This window comes from Triticum dicoccoides, chromosome 7B, assembly GCF_002162155.2.
Source record: "Triticum dicoccoides isolate Atlit2015 ecotype Zavitan chromosome 7B, WEW_v2.0, whole genome shotgun sequence".
Lineage (NCBI taxonomy): Eukaryota > Viridiplantae > Streptophyta > Magnoliopsida > Poales > Poaceae > Triticum > Triticum dicoccoides.
The window spans coordinates 405247184-405265377 of NC_041393.1; positions in this window are offsets into that span (position 1 = coordinate 405247184).

Below are 18194 nucleotides of genomic sequence, written 5' to 3' on the forward strand. Positions count from 1 at the left end.
CGCGGACTGGGCTTTCCACTTCACCCCTTTGTCCGGGGGTTCATGTTGTACTACGGCCTGGATTTCCATGATCTGGCGCCGAACTTCATCCTCAACATCTCAGCATTTATCATCGTGTGCGAGGCCTTCCTCTGCATCCGCCCCACTTCGGCTTGTGGCTCAAGACCTTCAATGTCAAGCCGAAGGTAGTGAAGGGCACTCAAGCGGAGTGCGGAGGCGCCATGTTGGGCAAGATGCCCAACGTCCTTTGGTTCGAAGGGGCCTTCGTGGAATCCGTCAAGGGGTGGCAATCGGGGTGGTTCTATATCACCGAGTCGCGCGACCCTACGTGGGCGGCGGCCCCCGAGTTCAGATCTGGTATCCCCATGCAGCTCACCTCCTAGAAAGAGAAGGGCTTGCTATGGGGTAGTTCGGAGGAGCTGACAGGACTCCAAGCCTGTATCCAGAAGCTGGTGAAGAAGCTCAGGCTGGTTAACATGGTCCAAGTCATGCTCGTCCGCCAGATTCTCCCATGCCAAGAGCGGGCATTCAATCTGTGGGAGTTCGATCCGGAACAGCACCAGGCGCTGAGCGGGATCTTCGACACGACGTACGAAGTCGCCTAGAGGGTGCTGTTTAAGGGCGCCGAAGCCCCCGCATCCGCGACTGAAGATCGCGGATTTCGCTTGCAAAACCAAGCCGACGAGGTAAGTGATTCTACCCCTTTACGGGACACTTGCTTTTCATAGTTTGACTCTATGCGGGTTTTAATTTCCCCTTTTCCTTTGACAGGACTGGATGAGGAAGGCGGAGCAGATTATCTGTCCGGCTCCTATGCCAGAAAATCCAGTAGACGCCCGTCTAGCGAGGCTGCTGGTTCCGGCACCGCACGTGGTGCCGGAGAAGAAGGCCAAGAAGGAGGCCATGGGTGCTCGAAACAGTTCCCGTTTTAAGGTGTCCGACGACTCTGGGGCGGACTCCTCCCCCGAAAACGAGGAGGAGAAAGAGGACTCTCTCCCAGAGGAGGGAGAGAGGAAGAGGAAGGCTTCCCCAACAGGGGAGGCCGAAGGGTCCAAGAGGGGAAGGACTATTCCCCCGGACAGCTCCGCCAACATCAACGTTGGCGAGCAAGAATGGCCTTCAAGGGCCAGGCCTCCGGCGAGATCGTAAGTATCCCGATTCCTGAATGATTTATAATTTCTTTTTCTACGTCACATAGTGTCATTCTGATGCCGCATGCTGCCCGTAGTCCGGCCAATGATGATCTCCCCGCTTCATCAAGCGGGTCGTTGGCTCCGTCGGATGTAGACTCCATCCCGACCGCCTCCACCCCTCGCGACACCGAGGACGCCGAGGTGGGATCCCCAAAAGGGACCCATCAGGGGGAGGCTCCGGAGGCGCCACAAGGCGGCCTCCCGGACTTTGCGCCGGACTCCACATCAGAACCCGCAGTGGTTCCGCAGTCCGGCCGGCGGCCCCTTCGCACGAAGGGCAAGACCGTGACGCCGGCGGCTTCCGTCCAACCGGAGGCACCGGACAATTTGTTGGAGGCGCTCCAGAGCGCTTCCATCGAGGAAGAACACCGCACTATTATGAGTGCGGTGATTCAGAAGGTACAGCTTGCCAAGAGCGGGCTGATCGAAGCCTGCAGTAGCCTTCTATCAGGCTTTGAGGTAAGAAGTTAAAAATATGCAATGTAATACCACATAGACAGTAGCCCCTGATGCTCGGTTCGGTGTTCGGAAAGAAAAGCCGAACCGAGGATCTAAAAAAAAGAAGATATACGCAGGGTTGCTAAAAAATTATGTCAATATGGGTTGCAGGCTGCGCTGCTGACCTCTGCTACACTGACTGCGGAGGTCGGTGCTTTGAAGCAGGAGCTCGAGCGGTCCGAGCAAGAGCTCGGCCGCGCCAAGAAGCAGCTCCAGGACAAAGAAGGTGAGTAACACCACTTTGAACTTGTATCTTACAGAAAAGGATTTAGGTTGCAACAAAAAATAACAAGGATAACATGGGTACTGCAGGGGCCACGAATGAGGTGGCGACCCTGAAGGAGGCCGTGTCTGCGGCCGAACACAATGCGGCCGCGGAACGGGCAGAGCGAGAAAAGCAGGAGGCGCGGGTGGCGGTTGTTCGGCAAGAGCTCGAGGCTCTCAAAGAAAAGCATGAGAGTTTGGAGCGTGACTCAAAGACTCGAGAGTCCGAGCTTGCCTCGGCTCTCGAAAGTGCCAAAACTGCCAAGGCCGATGCCCATAAGTCCCTTCAGGAGAATGAGTTGGTGAGGAAGATAGCGGCGGGTAAGGCATTTTTCATGCAAAGCAAGCATGTGAATGTAAATTACGTGTTGCTTACCTGAATTCGGAGCTCTCCAGGGGCGTTTGCAGATCTGCCTCGCAGTGTGTCTAATGCCGCCGCATTCTACCGAGCCGAGGAGGGGAGCTGAACGGAGAAGGTCTTCTGGTCTCAGTATGCTGAGGCCGGCCATCTGGTGCCCCCTAGCGACCAGCTAAAGCAGCTGGTCGAGCTCCACAAGGTGGCCGAGCAGGCCATGAAGGGCCTCATAGTCCGGCTGTGGCCTGGAGAGTCCATGCCTGGGATCTACTTTGGCCTCGTGCAACGGTTGGTGGATGCGTGCCCCTGGGTGGAGGTTATCAAGCGCTCCGCCTGTATTGAAGGTGCTCGTCGGGCCCTTGCCCGCGCAAAGGTGCATTGGGGCAAGCTGGATGCGGAGAAGCTAATCACTGACGCACCACCAGCAGGCAAGTCATGAAGGGTGCCGGCAAGATTGCGGATGAGTGCCCCAGGGATGTAATTATTGAGTAAATTCGCAATGTGTTATCTTGTGCGCTGAAAACTTTGTTCATATGCGCTAAGCAACGCTTGTTAATTTAAAATATTACCTTCTGTGCGGCCGTTTATTAAATCTGAGAGATGGCAAGTCGTCGGCTTCAGCCCCCATGCCACGAGTGCTGGGGTGTTCGGGACAAACTTGAGCACTCTTGTTCCCATTTTTGGGTCCATCTAGGGAGGCGCTCAACACAACGAACAAGGCAACCGGACTTATGGTGCTTGAACACTGTCACTTAGCCATAGAATTCTATAATTTTAAATTTCGGCGAAGCCCCTAGTATTCGGAAGACCGAATTTGGGGCGCTATCCACGCCTTCGTCGGACATTATCTGGTACTTCGCTTGAAGCGGCGTAGGTCTTTAAGGACCCGAAAGGACCTCTCGAACAGCGACCAGTCTCTCGCCTTATCATGACAGTCAGTTTTAGCTTTCTCCACTGAGGCGTTAACACAGCTCAACCGGGGCGCAATCGCAGTGGTTCTCCCAGTGCTACCTTAGCCGATAGAACGGAACGTAAGGTGCCAAGCATGGGAGCCGGGAAAACCCAACTATTGACCCAAGACATGATTCGGAGCCGATTCATATAATGCTATAAGTTCGGGGTGCCGCACTTCTGAAAGTGTTCGGACTTTATCACACCATAATGCGGGGAACATAAGCCCCTGGTGTATTTGGCCATACCAAAATGTACGGATGCAACATGTCGTAAATGAACATGTATATATAAGGTAATGCAATTATGTGCAAAAGGTGCTGCATTTTATTCGAGAAGATCTGCTATGAGTGCGGAATGATACAAATAGTGCGGAAAGCAAGGGATTGGACGAATTAAAGGCGTCTCCCTCCAGGGGTAGGCCGCGGAATGGTGTATTTAACAAATTTAATGCTCATAATGGAGACCACCTGAGTGTTCGTCGCAGCCTTTGTCCCTCCCTGGCTGTTGCATCATGAGTTCGGCAGGTTCGCCGCCGGACAGAGTTCTGTAAAAAAAAGAGAGAAATAAAAGATAAAAAAGAGCGACACACTTGGGAGCCCCTGGTGTGGTCGAACCGCACTCTGGCTCTGTTGTGGTTGTGCCTCTCCCCCTATGCCCATGGTATCTCCAGGGCGTAATTATGTACGCGGAGAGTTTGTCTTATGATTGTGCGAGGGCTGAGGTTGAGGCCGCATTGCTACGCGTGCTCGGAACGTGCCAGGTGGTCTTGGTTGATGTTGCTCCGGGCGCGTTTGGCTGCTCTGTACTTTTGCCGCGAGAGCCTCTGTATGTTCCTCCATTCGGAGGGAGCGTTCCGTGTTTCCATTGACCGTGATGACTCCACGAGGGCCTGGCATCTTGAGCTTAAGGTATGCATAATGCGGCACCGCGTTGAATTTTGCGAACGCAGTTCGTCCGAGCAGAGCGTGATAGCCACTGCAGAACGGGACTATGTCGAAGATTAACTCCTCGCTTCGGAAATTATCCGGGGATCCGAAGACCACTTCCAGTGTAACTGAGCCTGTACAACTGGCCTCGACACCTGGTATGACGCCTTTGAAGGTTGTCTTTGTAGGTTTAATCCTTGAAGGGTCTATGCCCATCTTGCACACTGTATCCTCATAAAGCAGGTTCAGGCTACTGCCTCCGTCCATCAGGACTCTCGTGAGGTGAAATCCATTGACGATTGGGTCTAAAACCAATGCGGCGAATCTGCCATGGCAGATACTGGTCGGATGGTCTCTTCGATCAAAAGTGATCGGGCAAGAGGACCATGGGTTGAATTTTGGGGCGACTGGCTCCATCGCGTATACGTTTACCGTCCGAACTTGAGGGGGGAATCCCTTTTGTCCTCTGTTGTTCGGCGGCCGGGTCTCTTCCTCGTCATCGCTGTGTAGCCCCTTGTCATTGTTTTCGGTGATTAATTTGCTTGCCTGCTTGAATACCCAACAATCTCTGTTGGTGTGGTTAGTTGGCTTTTCAGGGGTTCCATGTATTTGACAGGAGCGGTCGAGTATTCGGTCCAAATTGGACGGGCTCGGAGTGGTTCTTTTGAATGGCTTCTTCCGTTGACCGGGCTTGGAGCCTCGGAATCCGGCGTTGACTGCCATATCCTCATTGCTGTCGCCGTTAATGCGGCGTTTGTTTTTGTTTCGACGCGACCTGCCATTGCGGTCCTTGGTATCCGGACTGCCAGCATTTTTGCTGAGGTTGTTGCTGCGAGCTAGCCAGCTATCCTCTCCCGCACAGAAGCGGGTCATGAGTGATGTGAGGGCTGCCATGGATTTCGGCTTTCCCTGTCCTAGGTGCCAGGCCAGCCACTCGTCGCGGATGTTATGTTTGAAGGCAGCGAGGGCCTCTGCATCCGGACAGTCGACGATTTGATTTTTCTTTGTTAGGAACCGTGTCCAGAATTGCCTGGCCGATTCGTCTGGCTGCTGGATTATGTGGCTTAGGTCATATACGTCCGGTGGTCGCACATACGTGCCCTGGAAGTTGTCGAGGAATGCGGCTTCCAGGTCTTCCCAGCATCCAATTGACTCTGCTGGCAGTCTGTTAAGCCAATGCCGAGCTGGTCCTTTAAGCTTGAGCGGGAGATATTTGATGGCGTGAAGATAGTCGCCGCAAGCCATATGTATATGGAGGAGATAATCCTCAATTCAAACCGCGGGGTCTGTTGTGCCATCGTAAGATTCGATATTAACGGGTTTAAACCCTTCAAGGATTTGATGATCCATTACTTCGTCAGTGAAGCATAGTGGGTGCGCGGCGCCTCTGTATTGAGCAACATCGCGACGTAGCTCGATAGAGCGTTGTCTGCTGTGTTCGGCCCGGCCGGAGTAGTTGTATCCCGCGCGACGGTATTCGTCGTGGGTCTTGGGGCACCCACGTGATCCATAGATAGATCTGGATTGTCTTGCCTTGTCCTCCAATATATCCCGCAAGTCCGGCGCGTTCCCCCGTGGCTTCATGCTTTTTGAGCGATGCCGGGGTACGGTTTTGGTGGAGGTCTTGCATGCCTCTCTGTCGCAGCCACGAGGTGGTCGGTCTGCCGTATTGTGCGCTGGTGATGCAGGTTTGTACGCTTCCTCCTCTAGTCGGGGGAGCAACTTGCGTTTTGGGTAACTTTTGGAGGGGCGTTCGAGTTCATACTCTTCGGCCGCGAGGACCTCGGTCCATCTGTCGGCCAGCAGGTTTTGATCAGCTTGAAGCTGTTGCTGCTTTTTCTTTAGGCTGTTTGCCGTGGCCATTAGCCTGCGTCTGAAACGCTCTTGTTCGACGGGATCCTCAGGCACGACGAATTCGTCGTCGTCGAGGCTTGCCTCATCTCCGGAGGGAGGTAAGTTATTATCATCCTCGACCTCTTCGTCTGCCGCCCTCTCATGAGGGCTTGCTTCTACCCCCTCCTGCGTTGGATCGTGCTGGAGGGGGTTGTCTTCGGCACTTTCTGGGGTGTTATTATCTCCTGTGCCGGAATCTCTATTCTTGCTGTGGCGGGATTTAGAGCGGCGCCGCTGACGTCGGCACTTGGGCTGTTTCTTTAAGGAATCGGCCTCCGTTGCTTCTTCGCCGTCCCCATATTTTGGGGTGTCCACCATGTATATGTCGTATGACGAGGTGGTCTTCCAGTGTCCTGTAGGCACTGGTTTTTGATAGTCTCTGTCATCGTCGTCCATATCGTCGATGTCTTCGGAGTCGTAGTCGAGTACGTCGGTTAGATCATCGACGGTGGCTACGAAGTGGGTGGTGGGTGGGCTCTGAATTTCTTCGTCGTCAGCGTCCCAACCATCCTGGCCGTAATTCGGCCAAGGCTCTCCGGATAGAGAGAGATGCTTCAGCGAATTTAAGATATTGCCGAAGGGTGAGTGCTGAAAGATGTCCGCAGTGGTGAATTCCATGATCGGCGCCCAATCGGATTCGACTGGCAGGGGCGCAGGAGGTTCGGAGTCCGGCAGAGAGTCCGGCACCTCGGAGTCATGAGCTTTATGCGGGACAAGGTAAGTGTTCGGCTCCGTCGCCGTAGAAGTTGCAGCTCCCGAGGCGGTGTCCAGCCATCCATCCTCGATCTGTGCGGTCGGCTCCGGACTATGGGTCGGAGCGGATTTGTGTGCGGCCTCCAAGGTGCTGTCCGGCGGCAGAGTTAGGTCGTGCCCATCGTGACAGCACGGCACGCGCGGCTGTGGCTCAGATCCATCGAAGATCAAGTCCCTGCGGATATCGGCCGTGAAGTTTAGGCTTCCAAACCTGACCTGACGGCCAGGGGCGTAGCTTTCGATCTGCTCCAGATGGCCAAGTGAGTTGGCCCGCAGTGCGAAGCCGCCGAATACGAAGATCTGTCCGGGGAGAAAAGTCTCACCCAGGACTGCGTCGTTGTCGATTGAGGAGGCCATCAAGCCTATCGGTGACGACACAGAGGAACTCTCAATGAAAGCACCAATGTCGGTGTCAAAACCGGCGGATCTCGGGTAGGGGGTCCCGAACTGTGCGTCTAGGCAGATGGTAACAAGAGACAAGGGACACGATGTTTTACCCAGGTTCGGGCCCTCTTGATGGAGGTAAAACCCTACATCCTGCTTGATTGATATTTATATTGTGGATGTTTACAAGAGTGGATCTACCACGAGATCAAGGAGGCTAAACCCTAGAAGCTAGCCTATGGTATGATTATAATGGTTGTTGTTGTGTCCTATGGACTAGAGCCATCCGGTTTATATAGACACCGGAGAGGGCTAGGGTTACATAGAGTCGGTTACAATGGTAGGAGATCTACGTATCCGTATCACCAAGCTTGCCTTCCACGCCAAGGAAAGTCCCATCCGGACACGGGACGAAGTCTTCAATCTTGTATCTTCATAGTCTTGGAGTCCGGTCGATGATGATAGTTCGGCCGATGATAGTTCGGCTAATGATGGTAGTCCGGCTATCCGGACACCCCCTAATCCAGGACTCCCTCACCGGCAAAGGCTTGTCCACAAATGGTCGTCATACTATACCACTGGTGGGTGAAAGGAGAAAAAGACCAGCTCGGAAAGCCAGTCGCGCGAGGTACAAGAACTCAAGGCACAAGTGGTGCGGATTCCGGAGATTGTCCAAGAGCAAGTGCAACAACAACTAGGAACGACGCTCACCGCCATGGTGCCTACCTTGATTCAGGGGCCGACGATGTGGATTGCGGGCGGCCAACAGGGGCCGCCCCCGGTTCCCAGCTTCACGGCCAGCAACTCGCACAATGCGCAGGCGGCACCATTGGTGTATCCGGCGGAGGCTGTATTCGTGTCTCTGGCGCAGGCACGGGCATTGGAGCTTAATGCACCCGGGTGTACGCCGGCCGGCACCTCGCCAGCAAGCGGCCCCTCCGTCAGTTGCACGCCCGCCATTGGCAGTGCCTCGACATTAGCAGAGCTCGACGGCATCACGGTAACTAAGCCTCTCGGCCGATGACTTCATCTCCTTGACTTTGACTGGGCATCCCTAACGCCCTACATGTTTACGCAGGGCACCGCCGACGTTCCATGCACTCTCCTGCACATCGTGGGAGGCGAGTTGTTTGACGTTGCCAAGGGTAGAATTGTTCAACCGGGCAACCCCGTGTTCCACGGTAATCCGATGCCACCCACAGTGTATAGGGTTGAACTGGTCCGGGTGCTGCCAGGCTGCGACGAGTTGTTAGCTCCGATTCGACTTGCTGGGGCCGACGAAGATGATGTGATGACCCTCAGCGCCTGCGTAAGCTGGCCCCTGCTTTGGCCGAAGAGCCAGATTCGTTTGGGGGCGGGGGACACCACCCCACAGACAAGACCGCTAGTCATGCCGGCGCCAAGCCATGGCAAGACCGCTGCAACGCTACCGGACATGCCGAACATCCCTATGGCACAGGATCCAGACATGCATATGGCATAGGATCCAGACGACGATGACAACGACAACGGTACATTTACCAACGTCGATAAGTACTTTGTCAAACATGGGTACGGTGACGAATTCTGCGAGCCTCCTTCTCAAGAAGCCAACCCTGAAAAAGACGACCGCGACCTAGCTGGTACTGCGGAGAAACCCAATTGCAGCAGGCGTCGTCTGGCGTTCAAATCTCAGGAGATGCCTCCAGCTGCCGCCTTCACCGAGCCTTAGATAGCCGAGGTGCGAAATATTATCAGCCCCAACACACTCAAGAAGGCGGTGTGTGAGCAGAACTCGATCCCATTACAGTAGATGAAGAAGAAGGGACGGAAACGAAAGAATAACAAGGGTGCCGGTGCGAGCCAGCTGGCACCGAGTATGATCCGTGCTCAGGACGGGCCACCTTCACCTAAGGATATCTCGAGGAGGGTGCATGTGGCGGGTAGGGCGATGCTACCGACAAATCTTCTCAATGCTGCAACTGGTGCTATGCGGAGTCTGCATGATAGTGCTCTTTCTTTGGAGAAGCCGTGTCTCCCAGAATGATGTGGCATACCCGGTTTTCGTGGCCAAGGTGCCAGAGGGCAAGGCCTTTGTGGATAGCGCCATCGGGGGTATGATCGTCCTGTGGTTTGATGACATCTTTGCTATGTTTAACCTTCATCCACTGCACTACACCTTCGTTCGGCTGTTTTCGCTGAGTATGGAGATGCGGATCATTAGAGACAAGACCCCGGACATTGGGATAGTCGACCCCTTCTCCATGCGTGCCAAGATCTTGGGCAGCGCTGGGGACCGACAAGTCGCGAGTTCACCTTGAAGGCGTCATTCTGGCAAACCCAGATAAGGATAACTTCCTCGTGCCTTACTTTCCCGAGTAAGTCATCCCCTCACCGCCCCGTAACATATGATTTCTTAGATTTTGATCGTTCTTTTTTCTAACATTTCGTGTTTTGTGCAGAGACACACATTGCATACTCATCCTCTTAAGCCTAAAATATTCCATGGCCACGTATTTCGACCCGAACCGTGAGTCGAAGATAGACTACACAAATATCAAGATAGTTCATGATGATGCTCTCCCCGGCTACGCCAGATCTGGAGGCACCTTTAAGAGGCCAGTTCGTAGGTATGGTAAGCACATGTTCACCCACAATACGATGTTCCCCTGCGTCAAGCAGCCGCCTGGCGGTCAGAAGGATGCCTACTATGCCCTCCATCACATGCGGGCGATCGTACGGGACCATAATCACCTTCTGCTACCAAATAATCTCAAAGATTGGGCCGCAAGCTTGTCGGCAATCCAGGACGCAGACATCATACAAGAATTCTTTCGCATCCAGTCGGAGTTTGCAGAAATCATCCATCAAGATGTCCTTCGTACCTCGGGGCAGTTCTACCTCAGATATCAACCGTCCAACTGTGATATAGACACAACGCTAAAAATGTAGGTTGACAATGCCCGCGACTTCTTCACCATCACGAGAGACGGTGGCTTCAGCCACGCTCCGATCCCTGAGTCGAGTCGAAAGTAGTGATGCTATGTGTAGTTCTGAAACATCGATTAGCTCATGTTGTAATCAAACTTTAATGAACTTGTATGTCTCTTTGGTCTGGACAGTTGTTCAACTTAGATGTAATCAATTCTATTTATTAGTAGGACCATGAATCGTGCTATTAATGTCTTGCTTTTCTCTTCCGATCCTTTTGTTGCATACTTATATATTGCTTATGTATTCTCTGTGAATTTCTACTAACATTTTGTTTGGATAGTGCATAGAGATGCCGTCGTATGTGGTGTACAAGGGTAAGGTTCCCGGAGTCTATGACGACTGGGAGGAGTGTCAGAGATAGGTTCACCGTTTCAGCGGTAACAGTTACAAAGGGTACACCACTAGTGCGGAGGCGGAATCTAGATACGCGCGCTATCTAGCGGGAGAGAGGAGGGAGTGTTGGAGGAACCAGATGAAGACCAGTTTCATCATGATGATGCTCATCGTGATGACCGCAACTCTCTTCTATGTGATGGTAGTTTAGATGATCGATATCGACTTGTAATGTGAAGACAAACTCGCTACTCGTGGTCTCGAGACTTGTAATGTTCTATCTTTATTCCGTCTTTTGAATTCGGAGACTAATATGATGAATTGTATTCGGAGACTAATCTTCTATTGTATTCGATGAATTTGTTGTTGCTGTGTGGTGCTATCTATATTCTGTCCAATAATATATTTTGTAACCTTTGCAGATATCAAAAAAGAAAAAATCCCTAATATTCATACTACTAGCGCACCACTCAGCACACTAATGGCGCACTGCAGAAAGGAGACTAATGGCGCATCACCCCCTAGTGCGCCATTAGTATGCCAAAGCACATGGGTAAATATGGCCCCTTGGGAGGCATTCTAATGGCGCACCTTGGGCTATACTAATGGCGCACTGTGTGGTGCGCCATTAGTATACCAGATACTAATGGCGCACCAGGGGTGCGCCATTAGTATTTAATTCCAATGGCGTGGTGCTAGTGGCGCACTAGTAGTGCGCCATTAGTAGGCAAAACTAGTGCGCCACTAGCAGGCCTTTTCCTAGTAGTGGTACGTGGAGAGCCTGACAGCTGGGTCCACGACCGCAGCTGGGTCCATGGCCACAACCTAGTTTTTTTGTGATTTGCCAAGTAAGTCGCTTTCTCAGGCCTGTTGGGCTACAAATCTTTCAAGACGAGGAGAGCTTCATTCGGCTGGCCGAGAAAATGGCCTATCAGTAATGAGAAATGGGATGTACATTTTTAAAACACATCAAACCGATAATTAGTTTCAAATATCTTTTTTTCATTTCGAGATTTTAAATTGCATTTATTTTTATGCATGGACAATTTGTTGGATTTTATATTGATATGCATTTATTTTTAAAATCATTTTGAATGTGACTCGAAATTTTGGGATTAAAAACAGTTTGAACTGCACCAAAATATGCAAAATTTCGTATAATATTTTAACCGTGGCTACAATATGGGCTGTAATGCTAACAAAAAGAATATGGGCTCCAAAAAAACCTTAAGAATTAGCAAATGGGTTGTAAATTATTAGAAATAATGATAGATGGGTTGTATGCTGTTTTCCACAGATTTGAGGCTTTCCTAAAAAAGGTTGACGCACAAGCAGTGACTGTTGGATTTCCATCCAATGGCCGTCATGCTTCTTCAATCTCTGCTCTTCCTGCTCCAGTCGCTCAAACAAGCGCCGGCGGGACTGCCTGCTCCCTCCTCCTCACGGCCGGCTGTGCTGCCGCGCAGGCCTCACCGCCCCATCATACTCCCATCGCTGGTCTAGCCATCCCTCTGCTCACCCATGTCGCGACCGGTTTTTTCCGGGTAATAAATTTCCAGAAAAGACCGTCGTGCTCATCAGCCCTAGGATTACTATTAGCTGATGAGGCTCCAACTTGATACAGAAATTCCAAGCAAAAAACAAAATATGTAGTACAAGACCATTCTGGCCTGTGAGTACAACAAATGCTTTCTAGTGGTTGATGGCGGAAGCGGGTTGTGAAACGTCAGTGTCTATGGGACTCCATCTCCCACGGGAACAGCTGACCAGGTCAATTCCTATCTTCGCGAGGCTGCTATCTCCATTGAGTGGTTTCCGGGGCTGGCATCGCGTCGCTCCTCTCCGAGCAAGGAAAATCTGGCCAAGACAATAGCCAGGGACAAGCCAGTGAGTACTTTGAATGTACTCGCAAACATTATGAACACAGGTATAATATAACTATGATGTGCTGAAAATATTTTATGCTCATGACATCAGTCGGAAATAGTAAATAAATTTCTGATGCGTGCCTGCGGCTATTTAAAAAAATTGCAATAACATAGTAGTATTAAAATTTATGAGATAAATAACAAGCAATGCCACAGTCGGGCGTGTTAGCGACACCACATAAAGGGCTCTAAAAGAAATGTCACAGTCGGGCGTCTGAGCGACACCACATAAAGGGCTTTAAAAGAAATGCCACAGTCGGGCGTCTGGGCGACACCACATAAAGGGCTTTAAAGGAAATGCCACAGTCGGGCGTCTGGGCGACACCACACAAAGGGCTTTAAAAGAAATGCCACAGTCAGGCGTCTGGGCGACGCCACATAAAGGGCTTTAAAAGAAATGCCACAGTCGGGCGTCTGGGCGACGCCACATAAAGGGCTCTAAAAGAAATGCCACAGTCGGGCGTCTGGGCGACGCCACATAAAGGGCTTAAAAATAAACAATCATAGTGAATATCCCGGAGGTAGAACCATCCCAGAGATACTTTGTAATAACAATAATATCACGGGTTAGTCAACAATAATAATAATCATAGATATCACAAGTCTCGAGTAGTAATTCCATTTTCTGGTTAACAGTTTCACCTCCGAAGACCGACACTAAGACCGACACCTGACCCATCCCAGACTGAAATCCTTAACCATGGACACGGCTATTCGAATAGGTTTATTCTCTGCAGAGGGTGTACTCTTTACCCACGAGTAACGGATTTCTTTAGTCCATCGGGACTAATTCCATCTACGGCCTTTTTGTTGAAAACACACCTAACTTGCACACACCAGCTTATCTCACACGTGTCTGGAATCACCCACGACACCCGTTAAGCAAACTCTAAGTGGGGAGGCTACAACCTCGCGTAGCATGGGATCAAATTTATATCGCGCGCTCTAAGGGGTGGCCTCCCCTCTCAGTCCCAACCGGAAACACCCATGCCCCCGGACCAGGTGGCCTGCCTACCAGCTACAACCGGTATCTTCCACCAGGGCCTCTCTATACGGTGGGTGCTAGAAAGAGGTTGACAACTTACTGAACCGTACTCTACTTGCTGTAGAGACGAGTGGTAGTACGAAACAAGTATGGGGGTTACTGGAACAAGACTCGATCTACGGTCGACTCAGGAGGTTCAAGTATTCCCTGCATGATTTAGTATAACAAATAAGTTTCACTCAACAGATTCACCTCTCATATCACCTTACCATGCCATACCAGACATAACCGTCCCGACGGAGACCGGTGACAAACTCATGCCTACCCAAGGCAGAGGTTTTCCCGGGTTCCTGCCGGTATGCATGCAAGAGACATGAGGGTGATTATCATCACAAGTGTGTTCATTTCCAACAGCATGGAATCAATAACATGCACCCATGCATATGATCATATCACATGAAATAACAAGTCCTTCGAAATGCGGTGGTGTTATAAATGCATCAACGATCACACCAAAAATATTATGCCGGGATTCAGAATGCTTGCCTACAATGTGTGGAAAGGCAGGGTGCTCTCCAAACTTTTGAAAGTTTCTTCTCTCTCCCAAAAATCCTATTTGAAAATATATTTGAATTAACACACACTTCAAAAACAGAACAAAAAAGTTGATTGAAATTTTTTCGAATAAATCTTAAAATAAACTAGATCAAATTTGAAGAAGGTAGGAAAAAGAATCAGCTCATTTGGACTTATATTTAAAAAGTTAGAGCTAGTCAAAAATTTGGTCAAAATCTGTTTTTAAATAAAACAGAAAAAGAAAATGTTTCGGAGGGGAATACGCTTTCGGAGCGGGGAAAGCGTACTAGGGATAATACGCCTTCACTTAATCTCACGTGGACAGCGCGGGGTGTCGCTGACAGTGGGCCCGCCTGGCCCACTGGTCATGTTTGCCCAGTCGCCGCGCGTCGTCTCCCTCCTCTGCCCGAGCGGAGCGGGGCTCCGGCGATCGTCGCCGGCGTTTGGCTGCTCCTCGCGGGCTCCAGAGGGTAGGGATGGATCCGCACGGCCGGGGCGGTCCTCCCGGTGGTCGTGGGGTTGTCGGAGGTGGAGGGAGCTGCCGGCGGCGAGCTCCGCGGCGGAGGAAAGCTTCGGTGGCGAAGTGACTTTGTGGCGGCGATGGTTCCCGATCACAATCAAGTAGTGGGAAAGGTTCATGGGAGGATGAGGAAGTTCCTGGCGAAGAGAACAGAGAGGGGGAGGTGCTGGAGGTGCCGGATTGGCCGGGGCGGTGGCGGCGGCAGGAGTTGCCGGAGATGAGGAAGGAGACCTCCCCGGGTCGAATGCGAGGCAGGGGAGCTCCATGGGGGTAGCATGAGGTCGCGTGCGTGCTCAGAGGGGCTCGGGGTGTCCATTTATAGCACGCCGAGGTCGGTTCCGCGGCGGTGGGGATAAGCTCTTTGGCGAACCGCCTCTTTGTAGCTAGGGCGATGTGGCGGCGACGAACGCTAGCGGACACCCATGTGGATGAGCTCGGGCTGTGCCGGGGCCAGGTGGCGAGCCGGGGTGGCTTGGGCGGCGCTGAACGGGGCAGGGGCTGTCGGCGGCGGCGGCGGCTAGCGCTTGGCCTGCCGAGCGTGGCGGGGGCTGCTTGGCGCGTTGCTGCGAGGAGGGGAGTGCGTGGCGTGGTGCTGCAGAGCGGGCCAAAGCCGTGGGGGCCAGTGTGTCGGCTCGGCCGCGTGGCTGCAATACGCACGCTCTGGGCGCGTCCAGTGCACGCACACCAGATGTTCGACACAATGCCGAGGCATGCTACAAGTTGCAGGTGAGGATGGGATTTACCAGATCGAGGTTAGGAGCAACGGGGAGTCTAGTGGACATGTTAGTTTGATCAGAGGTGCAAGTTCACAGTGCAATGCCAAAACTCATGTCAAAACTGGTCACGCTCTCCAGGTGTTTGACAAAATGCCACATGCACTTAGGCAGGTCTTGGGGTGGCCAAAAACTCCAGATGGGGGTCTCTTTAGATGCAAAAGAGAGTGGTGAGGTTAGTTGGACAAAGGGGAAACTTGCTAGTGCAAGTTTTACAAAACCACAATTCTGGACAGGAAATAATTGACATTATTTCATGAACCAAAAATGATCCAAATGGTGCATGCTCCTGGACTTAAGGGTTTAACATGAAGGACTACAAGTAGGAGAAAAGATCAAGGGTTAAAGAGCAAGTAAAAACATGGTTGCTGTACAAACCATCAAGTTGGACCAGAATGGAAAAGAGGTTGATTCACTCAAACTTTTCAAAGAACAACCCTGGATTTTTGCACAAAGTGGAATAATATGTTCCTACTGACCTCCCCTAATTTTGGTAGGAGTATTAAAGAAATATTTAAATAGGTTGTAGTGCAAAATGCACTCTGGACCAGAGAAGAAAAATTGAGTGCAGGGCTCAAAATATTTCATGAATGAAATATATGTTTGCATAAAAGTGATTTAAAAACATAACTGACATCTCCAAATTTTTGTGGAAATTTTAAGTGAATCTATCAAATGGTGGTAGTTCAAATATGGTCAATTAACCTTGAAAAACCATTTTCAAGAAAAATAAAGATCAAGCAACTTAATTATTTAATTAGTTATACTGATAAAAGGAAAGTTTTTCTTGAGAGGTTAAATAAGTCCAACAACATTTTTGAAAAGTTTTCTTTTTGGAAAAACTCATCATAACAGGGAAGGAAATGATTTAAAAAAAATCAAAGTGGAGCTCAAAAATTCAAAGTTTTAAATCCTGGCAAAAATTTTAATTTAATAAAACAAGGCCAAATTTTGGGGGTGTCACAACCCACACCTGCTGTTATTCTCCGGCGACGGCAGACGAACCAATCAACCCTCGTACAGTTGTACTCCCCTCCGCATGGGAAACAACTGCCGAGTCTTCCCTGCCTCTGTGTCGTTCCCTTCCTAGTCCTCGCCGTCGTCCATCTCCCTGGTGCTCTCGGTGCGGCCTGGTCAACGTGGTCAACGACCGACATGCATCTGAAGTGGACTATACGTGGAGAGGGTGACAGCTGGGTCCACGGCCGCACGCAAGGAATTACGCGCAAAATAATGATTCCTCCACCTGACACCTGGGACCCACCGAAAGGGCCTCTGTATTTCGCGAAAAAACGTTACCACCGCTGACAGCTTGGACGTGCCGGCTATATCTAAGCACGCAAGGAAGTGCCTCCTTATTACGCACAAAAAAGGAATACTCCCCCTGCTAGCTGGGACCCAGTATAGTGGCAGGCTGACTTGTGGGCCTACTAAGTTGACAGGGATGGAGGGCTTTGTCAACTTAGTCAATACTCCAGTGACAGTACGATGTCCATTCAACCTCTGGTCTACGTTCTCCAGCCGCCCAAAGCAGCACCGGTCGTGCCGCATGCTCCTGCCTCCCGTGGCCGGCTGTGATACCGCGGAGGCCGCACTGCCCCTTACTACTCCCACCGCTAGCCAGGCCATCCCTCTACTCACCCACACCCCCTGTTATTCCGTGGCGACGGCAGCCTCACACCGCAGCCAAACCAGTGAACCCTCGTACTCCTCTTCGCGTGGTCATCCACTGCTGCGTCTTCCCTGGCTCCGCGTCGTCCCCTTCCTAGGTCTCGCCATCGTCTACCGCTGTGGTGCTCTCGGCACGACGTGGTCAATGTGGTTAACGACCGACTTCCATCGGAAGAGTACTGTGCGTGGAGAGGCTGATAGCTGGGTCCCAGCTACAAGGAAGTGCCTCCTTATTACGCGCAAAATAATTATTCATCCACCTGACAGCGGGGACCCACCGGACGGGCCACCGTATTTCGTGAAAAAAACGTTTCCCCCCTGACTGTTGGGACCCACCAGCTACACCTTCATGCGCAAGGAAGTGCGTCCGGGCAAAAGAAAACGATTCGCCCCCTGACTGCTGGGACCCACCAGCTACATCTTCGCACGCAAGGAAGTGCGTGACAGTTGGGACCCACCTGGTCAAAGCGTATGTAGCATTGTCATTATGGTCGCGAACGTGTACGTACATATATACTAGTCGATGTAGAGGCGCGCACGTGTCGTAGTAAAGGCCCGTATTAGAGGCGCGCGCGTAGCATGTACACGTACGTACAACGGCCAGTGTGCAAGAAAGAAAATACGGCCACATAAGGGGTGGGGTCTCGAACGCCTACTCGCGCTTACGAATGGCCAAGGCTCGTGTTCGACCGGCCACGTTCGAAACAGGATCCTGTTCGTCGCGAGGGGTCTGGCGTATTGCAAAACGGAGGAAACGGACCTCCTATGGTCGAAACAGGAGTCTTGTTGATCGGGAGGGGTGTGGCATACCGCAATGGACGAAACAGACTTATGTTGGAGCGCTACGGTCGAAACGGGGGTCCTGTTCATCGGGAGGGGTGTGGCGTACCGTAAAAAGGATCAAACGGACTTGTGTTGGAGCGCTATGGTCGAAACGGGGGTCCTGTTCATCGGGAGGGGTGTGGCGTACCGCAAAACAGGACTCCACGGGATACTGTTCATCTCCACCGTGACCTCGTCCAGCCTCCACGGGCTACCGTCGACCTCCTCCAGCCTCCACGGGCTCCTGTTCATCTAGCCTCCACCACGCGCTACTCCACCGGCTACTATTCAACCACCCCTCCACGGGCACCCCTTCACCGTCTACTGTTCATCCAGCGCTCCACGGGGTTGTCCTGTTCATCTAGAGACAACACCACGTGGTCCTGCATCCAC